This window comes from Carassius carassius, chromosome 15 (assembly GCF_963082965.1).
Source record: "Carassius carassius chromosome 15, fCarCar2.1, whole genome shotgun sequence".
In the NCBI taxonomy this organism is placed as follows: Eukaryota; Metazoa; Chordata; class Actinopteri; order Cypriniformes; family Cyprinidae; genus Carassius; species Carassius carassius.
This window is the reverse complement of record NC_081769.1, coordinates 718,067-737,086: the sequence shown is the minus strand read 5'-3', so window position 1 is coordinate 737,086 and position 19,020 is coordinate 718,067.

Genomic DNA, 19,020 nt, shown 5'->3' with positions numbered 1-19,020 from the left:
CCACAGCACTCCAGTCCAGCAGTAAACATCTGGAGAAGACAAAAGATTAAAATAATCCAGCATTAAGATTATTTTAACTCAAACACTCTATAATAGAGTCTAAAAGACTATAAAAGAGATTATAAAAGAGTCTATAATCATACTAACACTTCCGGCAGTGAATAAGTGCATCTGCTGTTGTCTCTCAGATCAAAATCCAGACATATATCTGTTTTAACGCTGCTTGATTCCTCTCCTGGTTCAGATCAGACAAGGGCTATTATGAAGCATGTTTGTAACAAAGAGTTGAATTTGTAGCTTTAGCGGAAGTTTGACCCCCCCACTGCCTTTTAGATGCAGCTCATGTTTATAACAGTGATCTTGAGGGTAGACTTGTTTAAAGTTATGCAATCATCTGGTTTTAGCCAGGTTTCTGTCAAACAGAGCACATCTAGTTTACAATCAGTGATCACATCATTTACAGAAAGCATTTTCATAGAAAGCGATCTAATATTCATCTTATGTCTGTTTTTTATTTGTTGAACATCAATGACATTTTTACCCTGTCCTCACATGGAAACTAAACCAGTCCTTTCAGCAATTCACTCCAACACACCTGCATCTGATTACAAAAATGACCACTTAAGCATTCATACAATTAATTCACTTGATATGTTTTTAAGTTTTCACTCAATTTATTATGGTGATATAATCAACAAAACCTCATAATAAAATAAGAAAAAAGAAAAAAAGATAGGACCATTTCCATTATTATTTCCCTTAATATGCTTTTTGTTTATTTCATTTATAATTATTAAACTCATAATCTTTAAAGATGTAAACCATCATAGTCAGCCAATCTTTTATCGCAATGTTATTCTGAAGCAGATATAGTGGTGAGTTCTAAATGGTTTGAACATTTTTTATTTTCTCAATTTGTGGACATTTTTTTCATCTACAAAAAAAGAGAAAAATTTGAAGCATGTGAATGCTGTTCGCTGGTTTAGAACAGATTCATTTGGACACATGCAGGTGCTTTAGTGAATGAGACACATATTTGAGTGTCTCCATACTGTTAAACTACTGTAGAATAAGAACGAGCTGTTAAAGTCACGCACATAAAGTCACAGACAATGAGTCCGTACACTGCCAGTTTCCATTTTTCTGGCTGGCATATTTTCTGGGACGTTTTGGCGGTCAATAAACCATCAGACGGAAATGTTGTATTATTACATAACAAATCATCCAGCACTTAATAAAGGAAAAGCAGAGGCCTCTGTGATCTTTCTGGAGATGCCCGCTGTGTTCCTGAATCCTGCTCGTTGATTATGTGCGAGGGCCTCAATCCGAAGAAGACACACACCTGAGGACAGATGGGCAAATCAGATCGCTTCAGAGCTGTCCGACAGGCAGAGCTTCATATTAGGCAAATAAATGAGCTGATGTAGACGTGCAAATGACACACTAACCCTCATTGATTGAAGCTGATCAGCAGCTGCTGACACTTAGCAGACAAACTGGCATAAATGTGTCCATCTGGAGCACCTCATCACCAGAACATGGCACTTGGTGAGGTCAGGACAGTACGGCTGAAGCAAGAGTTTTCAGAAATATTAGCATTGAGCTTTAGTCAGTGAGGGGCTGACAGTTTGTTTAGGCTGCCTGAAGATAACTTTCATATTTTCAACATCTTTTGAAATGCCACAACTTTTTTTTCAGAACATTGCTCAATATTTAATTTTTTATATATATCACAGATAGTTTCATATATCAAATGCATACCTATGCAAACAATGGTGTGATAAAAGACAGCCAACTGAATTTAATTACATTATAAAATTGATATGATAATTCTGTGCAGTATGTTAAGACATGAATGACCATCTTACTCTGGGAAACATCGAGAGTAATGCTTTCCTTGATCTGTGCAAGATCTGTGAAATAGTCTGAGTTCCATTTAAACAGATTTTCTTCTTCGGTGGTGAATCCGGTGAGCGATATAAAGGTAGATCTGCAGAAGGTTTGTGTTCGAGATGATTGTGAGCTGTGTTGTGTGGCTGGAGAGCAGTCGTGTGCTGACAGTGTCGCTGGGATAGAGTCGTCTCAGCCTCGTGTTGTCAAAGAGCTCCAATTATCAAGCACTTTGAGCTGCACAAGGACACGGTGTAAACGCAGCCATCACTACAGCCAATAAACAACAGCAATTACCCATAATTTCATGTCATGCTGCAACGGTTGAATCGAAAAGCATATTTGCAAAGGACAAAAACAAGTGCAAAGCCCCTGCATCTGTTCCTCTCACTCATAAACACACACAGCTTCACATTAGCCCACATTACTCTTAAATGGCAAACTGACCGCATATCACATTCCTGTTACCTTTTTCCTCTCATTTGATGCTTTTGAATACTCACATTTTAAAAAAAAAATCAGCGTTAAGTATTTGAGCCTGATCTGAACCGTCTGAGCAGCACATTCAGACCAGACTGATTTATGAATCTGTACTCAAAGGCTGTTATTGAACAAATGGAGCCATTCAAAACTGGACTGGACTGAAGACCACATTCAGATGACAAGGTGCTCTTCACATATACAGGTTTCTTTATAGACAGAGGTTGGAAATATGTCATTGGAAATGCAGAACACAAAATAATATATTTCAAAGTATCTTCATTTCAGTTCCACAAGTCTTTGGAAAGACACGAGAGAGAGTAAATGATGACCGAATTATGAATAATGCCTCTACTCTCTAATTATCATCTGCACAAAGTATCCAAAAACACACATTAGTGAACTATTAATCAGTTTAACATGTCTTCAGCTCTGCCATGCTCGAACAAATCAGTTGCCTTACACGGAGTTGCTCTATCCCTCAGTTTGACAGAGTGCGCCACCTTGTGCTCAGTGATGATACTGCGGTGCTTTCTTCACTCAAGTTTTAAGACATTATGTGGACACTGATTCTAAAAATCTGAAACGTGTTATTAAATATTAATTTATGATTGCAGAAAATAAGCCAATATATGAAGCTGTATGTGTTACACCCTGATAAAGGGGGAAAAATAGAAATTAATAAATGAAAAAATCTCGGTTACGTATGTAACCATGGTTCCCTGAATAGGGAACGAGATGCTGCGGTGACGTCACCGGCTATGGGGAACACCCCTCGGTGTGATGAATGTCTGAAGCCCTATACCATCCCGCCAATCCTATTGGCCAAATAGCGCTTGGCACCGCCCTACGCATGCGTACGCATCGTATACCTGGGTGCCGCGCGCCATTTCGCTCAGATTTCATGAACTGAAGAAGAAGAATGCTATCAAGGTACGGCACGGCCCGGACCGCAGCATCTCGTTTCCTATTCAGGGAACCATGGTTACATACGTAACCGAGATGTTCCCTTTCATAGGTCACTTCGATGCTGCGGTGACGTCACCGGCTATGGGAACGCTATACCATAACGCCTGACATACCTGATAGCTGGGATCCAATGAAGCATCTCCTCAAGCGGAGAGAACCCGGGAGCCAGGGGCCATCCACACATCCAGACTGTAAGACTTGATAAAAGTGCTCGGTGAGGACCAACCTGCCGCAGCACAGATATCATCTATAGAAGATCCACTGAGAAAAGCTCGAGAAGAAGCCACTGCTCTCGTGGAATGAGCTTTAACTCCTAAGGGCGAAGCAAGTCTGCGCACCTCATAGGCTAAAGATATTGCCTCCACCAGCCAATGGGACATGCACTGTTTTGTAACCACATGGTCTTTATTCTTATGTCCAAAACAGACAAACAGCTGGTCAGACTCACGCCATGGGGCTGTACGATCCACATAAGTCTTTAAAGCTCTCACAGGGCAAAGACCTAGATCTCCTGACCCCCCCCCCCCCCCCCCCCTCAGCAGGGCGTAAAGCCTCCAGGACCACTTGCTGAAAGCGAAAAGGATTAGATGCGACCTTAGGGACATAATTAGGCCTCGGCCGCAACAACACCTTCACAGAGCCCGGTGCAAATTCCATGCACGAGGGTGAGACAGAGAGAGCCTGTAAATCCCCAACTCTCTTGAGGGAGGATAAAGCCATAAGAAGAAGCGTCTTCAGGACGTCAGGATTTTATCCGGTACGGCTTCCAAGGGCTCAAACGGATGCCCTGATAAACCCTGCAACACAATGGACAAATCCCATGAAAGAACTCGCAAGGGACGGAAAGGCTTCAGCCGTCGAGAAACCAGTGTATGACGGCCCACTGAGGCACCGTTTATATATTCGTGGTAAGCTGAAATGGCTGCCACGTAAACCTTTGGAGTGGCTGGCGTCACTCCATCCAAAAAACGGTCCTGAAAGAACTCCAGTACTGAAGCCACTGGGCAATAAACTGGATCCATATTACGAATTTCACACCAGGTCGTAAACAGTCTCCACTTGAAAGCATATAAGCATCTCGTAGAAGCTGCTCTAGAATTAGTATAGTCAGAGGCCACGCCCACATTTTCCATAGATCTGGCCTCTGGTGCCAAATCCGTCCCTGTGCTTGTGATAATAAATCCTGTTTGAGGGGAATCTCCATGGAGAGCCCGCTAACAGACTGATCAGGTCCGCAAACCACGGCTGTGTGTGCCACAACGGAGCCACCAGCAGCAGCTGTTCTGCTCTGTCCAGCCGTATTCTGGATAATACTGCTGGAATCAAACAAATTGGGGGGAAAGCACCAAAAAAACTGGTCCTGGGCCAACTGTGAGCTAACGCATCCAAGCCCAGGGGTGATGGGGGGCATAGGGAGAACCATAGCGGGCAATGCCTAGTCATGTTCGACGCAAATAAATCCACTCTCGCTTCTCCGAAAATCTGCCATAAGAGATTCACCATTTGGGGATGTAATCTACATTACCCTTGCTCCAGAGTCTGATAGCAAATCCGCTCCGAAGTTCAAACGTCCGGGGACATGAACAGCTCGGATCGACAGAAATTTGTTCTGAGACCAAAGAAGAACATGTCTCGGCAGCCTGCACAGGGGGCGAGAGCGTAATCCTCCCTGATGATTCAGGTATGACACAACCGCTGTTTTGTCTGATCTGAGCAGTACATGACGGCCGATCAGCAGATTCGAGAAATACTGGAGAGCCAGAAAAACTGGCAGTAATTCCAACCTGTTTATGTGCCAACTGCGTTGTGCCGCTGTCCACACTCCTCCGTGTCACCGAAATCGTCTGATGCGGAAGACAACGGGGTGAAAAATTTTGTCTTTTCGTCCACCACTGAAAAGGGGCATGTGAAGTAATCCCAGACGAATTACGGGGAATGCCGCTGCCATTAGACCTTAAGTCTTAAGTCTGACCTTAAATCTCGCTGTCACTGTGCGACCCACTTTTTTGAGAAAAAGCTTTGCTGTCATCGCGCGAGAGTCCAAGTCTATTCCCAGAAAGGTTATCTGTTGAGAGGGGATTAAAACACTTTTCTGGAAATTCGTGTGTAAACCCAGGCTGTTTAAATGATTCAGCACAAGATCCCGATGACAGTGTGCTTGAGTCTGTGATTGCGCTAACACCAGCCAATCGTCTAAGTAGTTCAAAACACAAACGCCCTGGAGCCGCAACGGGGCCAGAGCTGTGTCCATGCATTTTGAGAAAGTACGGGGAGCCAGAGCTAAGCCAAAGGGAAGAACGCGGTACTGATACACTTTGCCCTCTAAAGCGAATCTGAGGAACTTCCTGTATCTCTTGATGATCTGAATATGAAAGTATGCATCCTACAGATCGATCGTGACAAACCAGTCATTTGGTTGAATCTGAGACAAAATAGACTTTACCGTCAATGTTAGAGCATGGGGACTGCAGTGAGATGGTTGGATGTGCATTAGCAGTCCAACAGCACTCTCTACTGAAGGGCACAGTCCCTGGCGAACAGGAAGGAAGCGCATGCGTCAAAGTCGCTGCGTTTCGTTGTGTATAATCCTGAAGCGTATCCACGCAAGATAAACATCGGGCCACGCCGCTAGCGAGAACTCGGCAGCTGTGTGAGCCGTATAAACTGGCCGTCTTTGTCAGCCTCTTGTGCCGCCCCTCAAACTCTGAAGGCTGGATTGTGCAGAGTGTCTGAGGGGGTCCTCAAATGATAGCTCAATCCAATGATGCTCGAGGTGCCTTTGCTGCGAGACAGTCAATGTTAGAGCGTGGGGGTTGAGGACGAGAGGCTTTCTCGTTAAGAACCGCCATAAGTGAAGTAAATTTGACGAAATTAGACACGACTCGACACGCCTTCGATGAGACTTTAGGCCGCGTCCGAGTTCGGCGCGATCCGTTCGGCTAGAGAGTTAGTCAAAAAATGGCATCGCTGTAACAGCAGTCCGCCCTGTCAGCAATAGTGGCGAAACCCGCGGCGTTCGTGACGTGCGCTGATTAAGGCTGTAGCGGCTCACAGGGGGGGGGGGGGTACGCATGCGTAGGGTGGTGCCAAGCGCTATTTGGCCAATAGGATTGGCGGGATGGTATAGGGCTTCAGACATTCGTCACACCGAGGGGTGTTCCCCATAGCCGGTGACGTCACCGCAGCATCGAAGTGACCTATGAAAGGGAACACGGACTCGTGCTGTTGTCTCTGCCTCAGTCTGTATTGGCTGTGACGCACAGCACACATCGCGTCAGCCACAACCTGCAACCTTCGATCTCCCCCTAGTGGACACTCCAAAAGTACACTTAAATCGTATATTGATTTTAACCTGTTTTTTCATCTCTATTTTACAATCGAATCACATTGATTCCATCATTTATGTGATCATTTTGATCTTTAATCTTTATAACATCTACATATGTTTATTAAGCACAGTAGCAGTCTCAAGGGAAGACAGTAGAGGGTAGTGAGCACTAGAGAGGAGTCTATATTCCTCTACAGACCTGTTAGCAAGCATCATTTATCTTTGTGCAGCACTGACTGGAGTCCCAGCTGATCCACTAACTAACTGAATAAAATGAGTTACATTCCCTGTGTTCATGGATCAGAGGAAAGCTGTGGTCAAAAACAAAAGCACCAAAATGAGGCACTTTCCTTACAAGAAACATTAAAACCATATTGTCGATTGCCTCCGGTTGCCGCCAGTTGTTTCTGACTGTCGAGCTAAAAGTGTGTGCACATTGTTTTTCTTTCTGGCCAAGAGCACGAGACATGAAGGATCTTCTGACGAATACAACATCACAAACTAAGGTTTGTTTCTATTGTTTCGGTGCAGTTTGATAACATCATTGCATACTTTCAGCACAGCTATACTGAACTCATCTCCTGCAATGTCATGTCGCTGTACTTGAACTTCAGTTTTCTTAAAGGCTGATGCTCTGACAAAACAAAAATATATATATTTCAGCTGTAAACTGCCGTGTAATGCATGTGTAGGTAAGTTTTAGGAGTAATACAGGTACATTTCCCAGTGAGCCTGGGCTGATATTTCCAGTCTTATCATGACTGAAAGACGTCTGGTGTCCTTTACACCTGTCAGACCTGAACCCACAGTCTCTGGGATGTAAGCTTTGTGTCTAACCACATCCTTAGATGAATCAAAAGTGATTAGATGATTTCTGTGAAATTCTGTGCAGTCCGGATCCAAATTGCACCTAAAATTTACTCCTCTTTAATGTGACTTTCATTTGTATTTACATATGTAAATTTTTTATTTATTTTTTTATTCATTAAACAATTCAATATAGAAATAATAATGAATAAAGAAATAAAATAAAAACTGCATGACGGAACACAAATAAAGTAAGAAATGAAAAAGTATGCTGCTGTATATGGACATTTCAAGGAGAGTACAAATGTTGTAAAAATGAGTTGCACATCAGGGGACAAGGCAAAAGTCCTCTTTAAAATTGCTCACAGGAACCATATGATTAAAGATTTTCAGGCTGAGATCATATTCACATACCACACACTGTCTGGGATCTATTCCACTAATTGCAGAAGGCAACTGCGTTAATTACCTCTTCCCTTATTTATTTTTAATTTTTTTCTCTTGCAAGGTATATTAATGGCCAAAGGTGGTGGTTTTATAAATTTATGCTGATAAACCATGTGCACAACACACATTTGTTCTGCACTTATTGGAATGTAAAGGCTACATAATAGATAGGCCCTAATAATATATACATTTAACTGTAAATAGCCACATACACCCTCAAGAATCAAGCTGTAATAAAACATATAGGGCTTGCATGCTTATTTTTGAAAAGTACTACAAGTAGCCTTTTAAATTTGAAACACTTATAATAAGAATACTCCTGCTGTTGTTTTTCATGAGTTGATTAACACACTGATTTGAGTTTATGGTTTGTTCATTACAAATCTCGTCTCCTCCAGTGCCATTCTCCTCTCTTCCAAAGCCAGATCAGCCTTCTTGAGTTCAATGAGTTGCTTCTGAAAGTTGTTGTCCATCTCATTGTCTAATGTATTTTAGAACATCTAGTTTCTCTTGCTCCAGCTGTCCTGACTACAATCATAGACATGCTCAAATCGCTGAGGTGCTGTGTCTGTAGCCTGAACAGTTGAAGACGGAGACTGTGGCATGGATGGACTGTTGGGAGGACTGGGAGATGGTAGGTGTCTGCCAATAGGAGGTGAGCCTGAGCATGATGGACCAGGTCCTCCATATGGAGGTCAGTACCACCACAGATCCCCTTTGAGGCAGGTGTTCCAACGACTGACTTTTCTTCTTCTGCTGTAAGAAGGGGGACGTCAGCACACCACCTGTTTTATAAATTATTTTCCTCTGCAGTGCCCTTTTTCTTTTAGCAGGGCTTGAATAGTCCTACCATGTCTTAATTACCTTCTTCCCTGATCTTTTAATGCCTCTTGTTGCAGTCAGTTTTGTAGCAATATCGTATTATTTGTATGACTGCCCTTAAACCTTCTAAAAAAATTATATGTTTGTTTTTTTTAGCTCCACCTCCTCTAAAATAACAAAAAAAATTGTTTGTTTTTGTTTCAACCATTTTGTCTCCACCCCTAGGTTTCTAAAATGTGACCAATCACGTAAAGTAGGGACACAAGTCGGTTCTAGGGCATTTTGAGTTGAAAGTGTAGTCCCCAAGCTTTCCAACGATCTGTAACACGTGGATATCTGATAATATTTGGATAAGTTGTGGCCATTTGAAGGTAGGCATTCAAAAAAGCTCAAAAGGGAGAAAATGCGTCTAAAGATTGTGCAGTTCTCACCTGTTCTCACTGCTGGGAGTGACAATAGGGGAGCATTTACATCTCATTTAAATAAGCCATAGCCCCTGTAAAGCTCCATGGTTGCATAGCAACGACAGACGCAACATAAAAAATCGGGACGCATACTATTAATAATAAAGGATGATGTGCATTGTAATGTCAGTAATTTATCTTTTTTTGACTTTTAATGTTTATGGAAACTCACCCCATAAGAAACAGAAAAGTATTCTTGCAGATCTCATTGCCTCCAATGAAATAAGTTGTTCGGGCACACTTTCTCTTTATCAGGGTCTTCTTTGTGGATGTAACCATCTCCGAAGTTTGCACTGTGCATCTGTTTGCCTCTAAATGTCCAATAATTCGCATGTCCTGCCACTCTTATTCTTATCAAATGTATGTTGTACATAATGTCTGGAGAAGCTTCTGGCTACAGGACTGTGTCCCGTGCAGAGAGTTCTCTTTTCTCCTCGTGTAGCATTTACAGTCAAAGTTACGGATTTTCCCCATTTCTCTGTATTTATCACCATCAAATGTTACAATCGATATAGCCTCTGATATCTTACGGTCCAACTCGTCTGACGCCAGTAAAAAACATTCTTCCTCGTCTTCATCTTCGCTCAGTTGTAGATTAGGGATATGGTTCCACTTTATATTAGGTGGCCTTAACTACTATGTACTTATATAAAAAAATAAGTACAATGAACTTATTGTGTTCATATTGTATTGTAAAACACTTTTGCTGCTATTGAGGTGGGATGGGGTAAGGTTAGGGAGAGGGTTGGAGGTATGGGTAAGTTTAAGGGTGGGTTAAGGTGTAAAGTATGGGTCAACAGTGTAATTATAAATGTAATTACAGAAATTAAATACAAATGTAATTACAAGTAGTTTTTTTTTTTAAATATAAGTACAATGTAAAAACATGTATGTACACAATAAGTACGTTGTACTAAATTATTAAATAAAATGTAAGTACATAGTAGTTAAGGCCACTTAATATAAAGTGGGTCCAGGGATATTATTTAGTCTTGTTATGCCGCTTCCATCGTCGCTCAGATCGTCTTCAGAATCATTGAGCGCTTGTTCATAAGCATCCGGCTTGTCAAAGAAGTACTTTAGAACATTTTCGACAAATGCAGAAAGTTACATTTCAGTTACATTTGGGGGACCCCCCAAAAAAGAGGTTCTTCTATGGCAGGGCTTTCAGAATCAGTTTCTGGAGAGAGTTTAGAGCCTGTTTACACTTGGTCATTTCATGCATTTTCTCTGATTAAATATCTATGGCCACACAAATGTGTCTTTGCAAAATGGATATAAATCTGATATTCAGTTCCTGCACTACATTGTTACGACCAGCTCAAGCCATAACACAAAAGAGGGATCAAACGGAAATGTTCATTCAAAAATAAGATTTATTGAGTTAAACATATAACAAACAGTAACAATAATAATAATAATAAACTAAAGTCTAGGGTTAAGGGAAAACCAAATATTGACAACATGTGTAAGCAAAACACAATGAGCCACTCATGAGGAGAGTATCCCCATGGAGTGCCCCCTCTAAACAAGACACAACACTCTTTTATACACAACTGATTATCAATTAGGATGAGGAAGACCAATCAGGAACTCCCACGTCCAGGACCAATGGGATCAGGAGACTCAGGGACGTCACACCTCCCAATCCAAAAGGAGGTTCTCTAAAGAACCGACAAAAGAAAACAGAAATAACAAAAAATAGAACTGATGCAAAATAAGCATTTAATGTGAATATCCAACACTTAATACTCATCTCAATAAATCCCACTCCATTTCGCTCCCGGAATCCTGGGCCCTAGGATATCAGAGAGAGATAAAGGAGAAAGAAAAGAGAGAGAAGAAGAGTACCGGACACTACTAGGACAGTCTACATACGCGAGAGAGCATCCGCAATTATGTTATCCTTGCCACGTATGTGCTTAATCTGTAAGTGGAAAGGTTGAAGAATAAGGCTCCATCTCATTATTCTCTGATTCTTACCGCGCATGCGATCTAAGAAAGTCAACGGATTGTGGTCGGTGTATACTGTAATCAGACCACATACAGAGCTCAAATAGACCTCAAAATGTTGAACGGCTAAAATAAGGGCTAACGCTTCTTTTTCCACTGTAGAGTACACTTGTTGGTGACGATTGAACTTTTTTGAAAAGTAACTGACTGGATGTTCGATTGCGTTAGAATCCTCCTGTAGAAGAACAGCACCAGCACCATAAGCGCTTGCATCAACAGCAAGTAAAAAAGGGTTTTCAAAATTAGGAGTAGCCAACAACGGAGCATTTGCCAATAAGGATTTGGCGTTCTCAAAGGAACACTGACATTGCTCTGACCACTGAAATGGTCTCTTAGGGCTTAACATATCAGTCAGAGGGGCAACTACACTTGCAAAATTATGACAAAACCCCCTGTAGTAACCCACCATCCCAAGGAATCGTCGTAACTCACGACGGGTAGTTGGTTTGGGAAAACTACAGATTGAATTCACTTTAGCGTGAATCGGCTTCACACAACCCCTGCCCACTACCTTTCCTAAATACGTCACAGTAGCCTTTCCGAATTCGCACTTGGCAAGGTTGACAGTCAAGTTGGCTTTAGCTAGACGCACAAAAAGCTCTCTAATTTGATCAAGGTGTTCCGACCAAGAAGAACTGTATAAAACAACATCGTCTAGATAAGCCTCACAACCGGTCATCCCAGACAACACTCGATTTATTAACCGCTGAAATGTAGCAGGAGCGTTTCGAACGCCAAAAGGCATGACTGTGTACTGCAGAAACCTATCAGGTGTTACAAAAGCAGATAGTTCTTTAGGACGGGATGTTAATGGCACTTGCCAATAACCTTTCAGGAGATCGAATTTACTCACAAATTGTGCGGAGCCAACACGGTCAACGCAGTCATCAATTCTTGGTAGAGGGTAACAGTCTGGTTTTGTCAAAGAATTGAGCTTCCTGTAATCCGTGCAAAAACAATATGAACTATCAGGTTTACTCACTAAAATACATGGGGAGCTCCAAGAGCTAAAACTGGGTTCCGCCAAGTTATGATCAAGCAAATAATCCACCTCTCTCTGAAGTAACTTCCTTTTGATAGGGTTGACACGGTATGCATGTTGTTTCACTGGCTGAGCCGTGCCCACATCAATATCATGCTCAACGACAGAAGTTCGAGTCGGAATATCAGAAAAGAGAGAGTGAAACGAGCTTACCACCTCAATTATATCAGCCTTCTCTGACTCAAGTGGTGAGCCAAGTTAACAAGAATCTCAGAATTATTCAACCGGCCTTCTACTTCTCCTCGAGAGGGACCTTTCACCTCTTCTAGATGGTCTTCCGCCTCTATAGATGTTTCCGAAACACTTGTTTCTGCGGTCTCAGTAGCTGTCACAACATCAACAAAAAGAGAAGGAACAGGAGTCACATAAGATTTTAGTAAATTAACATGACACACCTGTATTTTCTTTCGACGATCGGGTGTATTTAATAAATAGTTGTTATTTGGAAAACACTTCGCGATCGTATACGGTCCAGCAAACCTAGCCTGAAAAGGAGTAGTCAACACAGGTAACAATGCCAGCACTTGGTCACCTGCTTGAAATTGTCTGGACTTGACTTTACGATCGAACAACCTCTGCATCTTTCCCTGAGATTTGGCTAACTTCCGTAGAGCAATAGCTCTAGCTTCATACAGTCGGTAACGGAAACTACTTACATAGTCTAAGACATTCTCAGGAGAATCAAAATTCGTCCACTCATCTGCTAAGACAGCAATAGGGCCCCTAACAGTGTGTCCAAACACCAACTCATTAGGGCTAAACCCTATGCTCTCCTGCACCACCTCATGAATGGCGAGCAACATCCATGGTAGACCTTCCTCCCAGTCACAGTCAAGCTCAACGCAATACGACCTCAAAAGTGACTTAAGAGTCTGATGGAACCTCTCCAAACATCCTTGACTCTGCGGGTGATAGGCACTTGAGATATTATGCTTAACTTTAAGTTGTCGCATGACCTTAGAAAAGTTTCGGGACATGAAATTTGAACCCTGGTCAGACTGAATAGTTTCCGGAATGCCAAAAATTGACATGAAGCTTGTTAAAGCTTTTAAAATAGCTTTGGAAGTAATGGATCTCAGAGGATAAGCTGCAGGGTAACGTGTAGTCTGACACATTACGGTAAGTAAATATGCATGTCCAGCCTTAGATCGCGGTAAAGGACCAACGCAATCAATAATCAAGTGTGCAAAAGGTGTTGTAACTGCAGCAATAGGTTGTAAAGGAGCTAATGGAACCTTTTGATTTGGCTTCCCTGTCATTTGACAAGTATGACATGCACGTATATAATTAATCACATCTCGCTTACACCTAGGCCAATAAAATTTTCGTAAGAGTCTATCATAGGTCTTTCGTACCCCCATATGTCCAGTCATGCTCTGATGTGATAGTTTTAAGAGGTCTTGACGGAAATCAAGTGGAAGCACAATTTGGATCCTAGGATCGAGTGAAAAGTCAAAGCTCATAGGTTGTTGTCTATATAGCAAACCATCTTGAAAAAAATAGAAGGGAGATGAAGTCTTATCTTGTTCACGAGCTAAAGAGAACAATTCTCGAAGAGTATCATCTGCCTGCTGTGCTTTGATAAGATCATCTCGAGTCACACTAAAGAGCGGAGATAAAGAACAAGATGTGTTAACAGGGTCATCACAGATAAATGGACATTCTGACAGAAGATTAGACTTATGGTCATCAACAGCATGTGGATCATAGATCACATTTTCCACATCTGTGCACACAGTACTTAATTCTGGCTGAGAGGAATTTTCAGATACGATAAAAGTATCACAGAGAATATTTTCAGTTTCATCTGGCAGATTTTTCTTAGCCATTGCTCGAGTTATGGCACATGCAGGGTATAAATTCGGACAGTCAGAAGATCCATCTAATTTATCAACAGCAGAAGCTACTATAGGTGGAACCCCAGTGTCTGACTTTTCCCAAACATTTCCCCCGGCTAAATCATTGCCAAGGATGAAAGTGACACCTGAGACAGGAAGCATAGCACGAACTCCAACTATCACCTCACCTGACACAAGTTTAGAATCAAGATATATGCGGTGTAGTGGAACTTCCATAAACGGCATCTCAAGTCCTCTAACCAGTACATGTGTTCCTGTATCAGTACGTTCAGGATGCGTACCTCGTATCTCGTAGGATGCGTACAGGTACAGTCTCATCCGAATTGGGCAAAGCCACGGTCCCTTCGGTGATAAATGGTGCAAAATCAACACTATGTTTAACACTCTCCATCTCAGTGATATCTACTTGTTCAATCTGTTTGTTAACTCGAGCAGGAGTATGATTCACATTTGATGTAGAAATTAAACCAACAGGTTTAACACCTTTCTCTTTCTTTTTGAGAGCAATACAGTCTGAGATTTTATGTCCTGGCTTCTTACAATAAAAACAGACCATCACACCTTTCATACGTGTAACGGAAGTATTATCAGGAAAATTTGACACCGCATTCTGGTGTGAAACCATCTTTTTAGGTTTAACAAAAATGCTCAACTTAGATCTACTTGAATCATTAAAATGATTAACAGCAATTTGATGAGTAAGAACAAATTCATCTGCCATAAGAGCAGCATCTGACATTTTACTGACTTTATGCTCATTGAGATACATAGCAACAGCATTTGGAACACAGTTTTTGAATTCCTCTAAAAGAATCAATTCTCTAAGCTGTTCTTTGGTGGTCACTTTTACTGAAGTACACCAGCGGTCAAACAAATTTTCCTTCTCTCTGGCAAACTCAAGATATGAACAGTTTTCAACCCTAAAATGACTTCTAAATTTCTGGCGATATGCTTCAGGTGCCAGTTCATAAGCATGCAAAATAGCAGTCTTAACGATTTCATAATCACCACTTTGTTCCATAGTCAGCGCTGAATAAAGTTCCTGAGCTCTTCCTACTAAAACACATTGCAACAGTAAGGTCCAAAATTCTTTTGGCCATTTCAAAGACTCAGCAACGCGCTCAAAATGTTGGAAATACTTCTCTACTTCTTTCTCTAAAAACAGTGGCACAAGTCTAATGTTTTTGTAAACATCAAAAACAGGTGCAGTAAACAAGGTTTCAACAGACGATGCGCGACGTGGAGTTTCAACTGTTTGGGCGTGCAATTCTAACTCCAATTTCCTCAACTGAAAATCTCTTTCCTCCCTTTCAGATTGCAACTCCAGTTTACGTAACTCAAGTTTCTGTTGTAACTCTAATTTTCTCATTTCTAAATCACGTTCTTTCAGTGCACAAGCATCACGCTCAGCACGTAGTTTTTCCGCATCAACACTTAACTGTTTCTCTTGCAGAGACATCTCACTAAACTTCACATTTCGATCGGCAGCATCAAGAGGAGAGGTTAAAGACTCTTCAGGATCAATATCTTGAGCTCTTACCTCTAAAATGCCCCGCTCAAAAAGTGCATTTTTCACAACTTTCAACAGTGTTTCTTTAAGCTTCTTATCATTACTCGTTACCTCCACATCAAAGCGCTCGGCAATCTGCAACAACTCATCCTTCGTACATCTTTCCAGTAGAATTTCCGAAGGAAATGAGAAGAAATCCTCAATTACCGACGACATATCTGTTAAAAGATGCAGCAGAGAAACACAATAGCAAAACAAAAACACGAGTGAGACGCCGCGCTAAACTAGAGCATTAGAACTACAAATCCCATCAGCCACTTCGCCCGGAATTGTCACACATACACGCTCTAGCTTCAACCCGCACCTTGGTTATGAGATAAATAAAGACTTACCGAAAGTCATCGCTCAAATTATCCTCATACTCAGCAGGCTTCAAATACGCAGAGATACAGAAAAACAACAAAGTGTTACCTTAAATGAAAAATGAGAGACTCCAGATCCTAACTATAAACAACACTAACTAAACCTAACTAATCTTCAAAGGTGTACCGGACTCGGGGTGGTATTTAAACGCTAAACTCATGGGCAATTGGCGTTTTACACCAAAAGCCTGAAGCGTACCCCCAACAGAGATTTAAAACCTCCGCCCAGAATAACCTTCAAAAATAAGAAAGGCAAAATAACAAAAAAAATAACAAACAGTGTCTCGATGGAAGGATTTTAACCCAGCTGAGAACACTAAATACATGAAGTCTACTCATTCCAAAAAGGTAAACACACTAAGGACATTAATGTATTTACTTACACATGCAGCAATCCCGGACGAGCGCCCAATTTTATGTTACGACCAGCTCAAGCCATAACACAAAAGAGGGATCAAACGGAAATGTTCATTCAAAAATAAGATTTATTGAGTTAAACATATAACAAACAGTAACAATAATAATAATAATAAACAAAAGTCTAGGGTTAAGGGAAAACCAAATATTGAAAACATGTGTAAGCAAAACACAATGAGCCACACATGAGGAGAGTATCCCCATGGAGTGCCCCCTCTAAACAAGACACAACACTCTTTTATACACAACTGATTATCAATTAGGATGAGGAAGACCAATCAGGAACTCCCACGTCCAGGACCAATGGGATCAGGAGACTCAGGGACGTCACAACATGTAAATTTATCAGAGTTCACATCAATGAAAGCAACAGATGATTGCTGCATTTGATTCATTATCAGCAGATTTCAAGATCAAAGATTGCAACAGGAGAGAGGGATAGTTGGCTCCTGCCTGGGGAGTGGAGGAACATGCAGAAGAGAATTCATGATTGGAGGTGGAACACATTTTGTAAGTCACTCAGGATGAGGACATCTGCTCAGTTCAGACACTGTTCGATATATATCACCTCTTCTACATGTGAAAATGCTGTGTGGAGAGATGCACTAATTAACTCAATTTTCAGGGCTGCTTTCCCTTGCCACTAATCTTGCAAATGGTCAAGGCATTAATTAGACTGTTGTTATGCGACACACCAAACAAACATGTTTTTTGTTCCAAGATATAACTAGGTTTGAGCAACAGAGGGGCTGTACTGAACTCCTTGGTGTCCAATTAGAATGAACACAGACTATTGGGTGATGTACACATCCTCATTCAACAGGGGCCATACATGAACGTCTGGATGGAAAGCACTAAAATTGTCATTTCTGATGGTAAATCCTGTAAAATCACAACTAGTGGAAAATACTCAGCATGGCAACTCTAGTAATATCTAAGCTTAAGTAAGATCATCAGTTAATCATCAAAAAAGTGATTAGTACAGTATATTTGACCAGTGATTAGACTATAAGTACTTGTTCTTCTAACAAAATAAATATATAAACCAGCATTTAACAGACTGGTTTACTAGTCTTAGCTAGTCCTCCAAACTGGCCGAGTTAGACTGTTAGCTGGTTTAAAGAGTTTGGGTCTGCTCAGACTGGGACATTAAAAGCTATTTTTTAATTGTTTTATTTATTTAATTTTTTTAATTAAAGCTGCCGTCCTTAAGTTTCTCGCAGGATTACAGGTGCTTCTCAATAAATTATAATGTTGTGGAAAAGTTCATTTATTTCAGTAATTCAACTCAAATCGTGAAACTCGTGTATTAAATAAATTCAGTGCACACAGACTGAAGTAGTCTAAGTATTTGGTTCTTTTAATTGTGATGATTTTGGCTCACATTTAACAAAAACCCACCCAAATATTTGGATACTTAATGTCCACAATCTAAATATTCTCAAAAATTAAAATTTTGAGTTACATTGATTTTATATTTAGTGGCATAAAATGGTCTTTAAAATGACAATAATATCGATTATCACAATTATTTCTGGGGCAATATATCGCACAACAAAAAGTTGATTGTGACAGGCCTAACATTAGTACACATAATTGTTGTAGTACTCAAGTCCAGACAAAACCAGACTGGCACTTAACCTCGTCTCAAGTTCTCTTGCATGATAAACAATAATATAATATAATATAATATAATATAATATAATATAATATAATATAATATAATATAATATAATATAATATAATATAATATAATATGGTCTTGAACCTTGATTTGACATGAACTGGACTGTGAGTGCAGACTTGTCTGGACTCAAGTACTACAGCGCTGGTGCTTTACTACTAGATACTAGTAAAGCTGAACTTTAACACACGTTTAAAGCAGTTTAATGCAACCTTTATTAAAATACAGAAATTAGATCAATCAAAACACGTTAGCCTAGTCTATTTACTGCGCACCTCTGATCTACACGCGCTTTCTCCTGTATTTTCTTATTATTTTCTTAACACACACACACACGTGTGTATATACATGTGTGTGTAAATAAATGTCAAATTTTATAAACCATAAATTGTGTTGAAGTCAATTTTATTTGGTGCTGAATAAATCTATCCTAACAATGGACAGATTAAATCTTATTTAATCTTACATATGGAAGTTGATTTAGAGAGCTCAGATTATTTTTGTTAATTAAACAATAGATAGACAATAGGATATATAGTCTCTATATATAAATGTTCTGTGAATGTTCTGGGAGCCAAAAATTGTTGGGTTAAGGCTAAATGTTAAAGCAGCTTGCCATACACGTCTCTGGAGTTGGTGTAGTGAGGTATCAGAGGGCTTTAAGATTGTAATGTCTCGATAGAAACCGAGAAACACAAGAGTTCCCATGACCATCGCTTTCAGTGCGCTGCGTCTTTCTCTTTATCCTCATGAACGTCCCGCTGGAAAGTTTTATTTGCGCAAAATCCACCGTTTCCAAAAAATCATGTTGATGTGTGAATCAAACGTGTGTCTGTGTGGTTTGCAGCATGAGGATCAGATGGAGA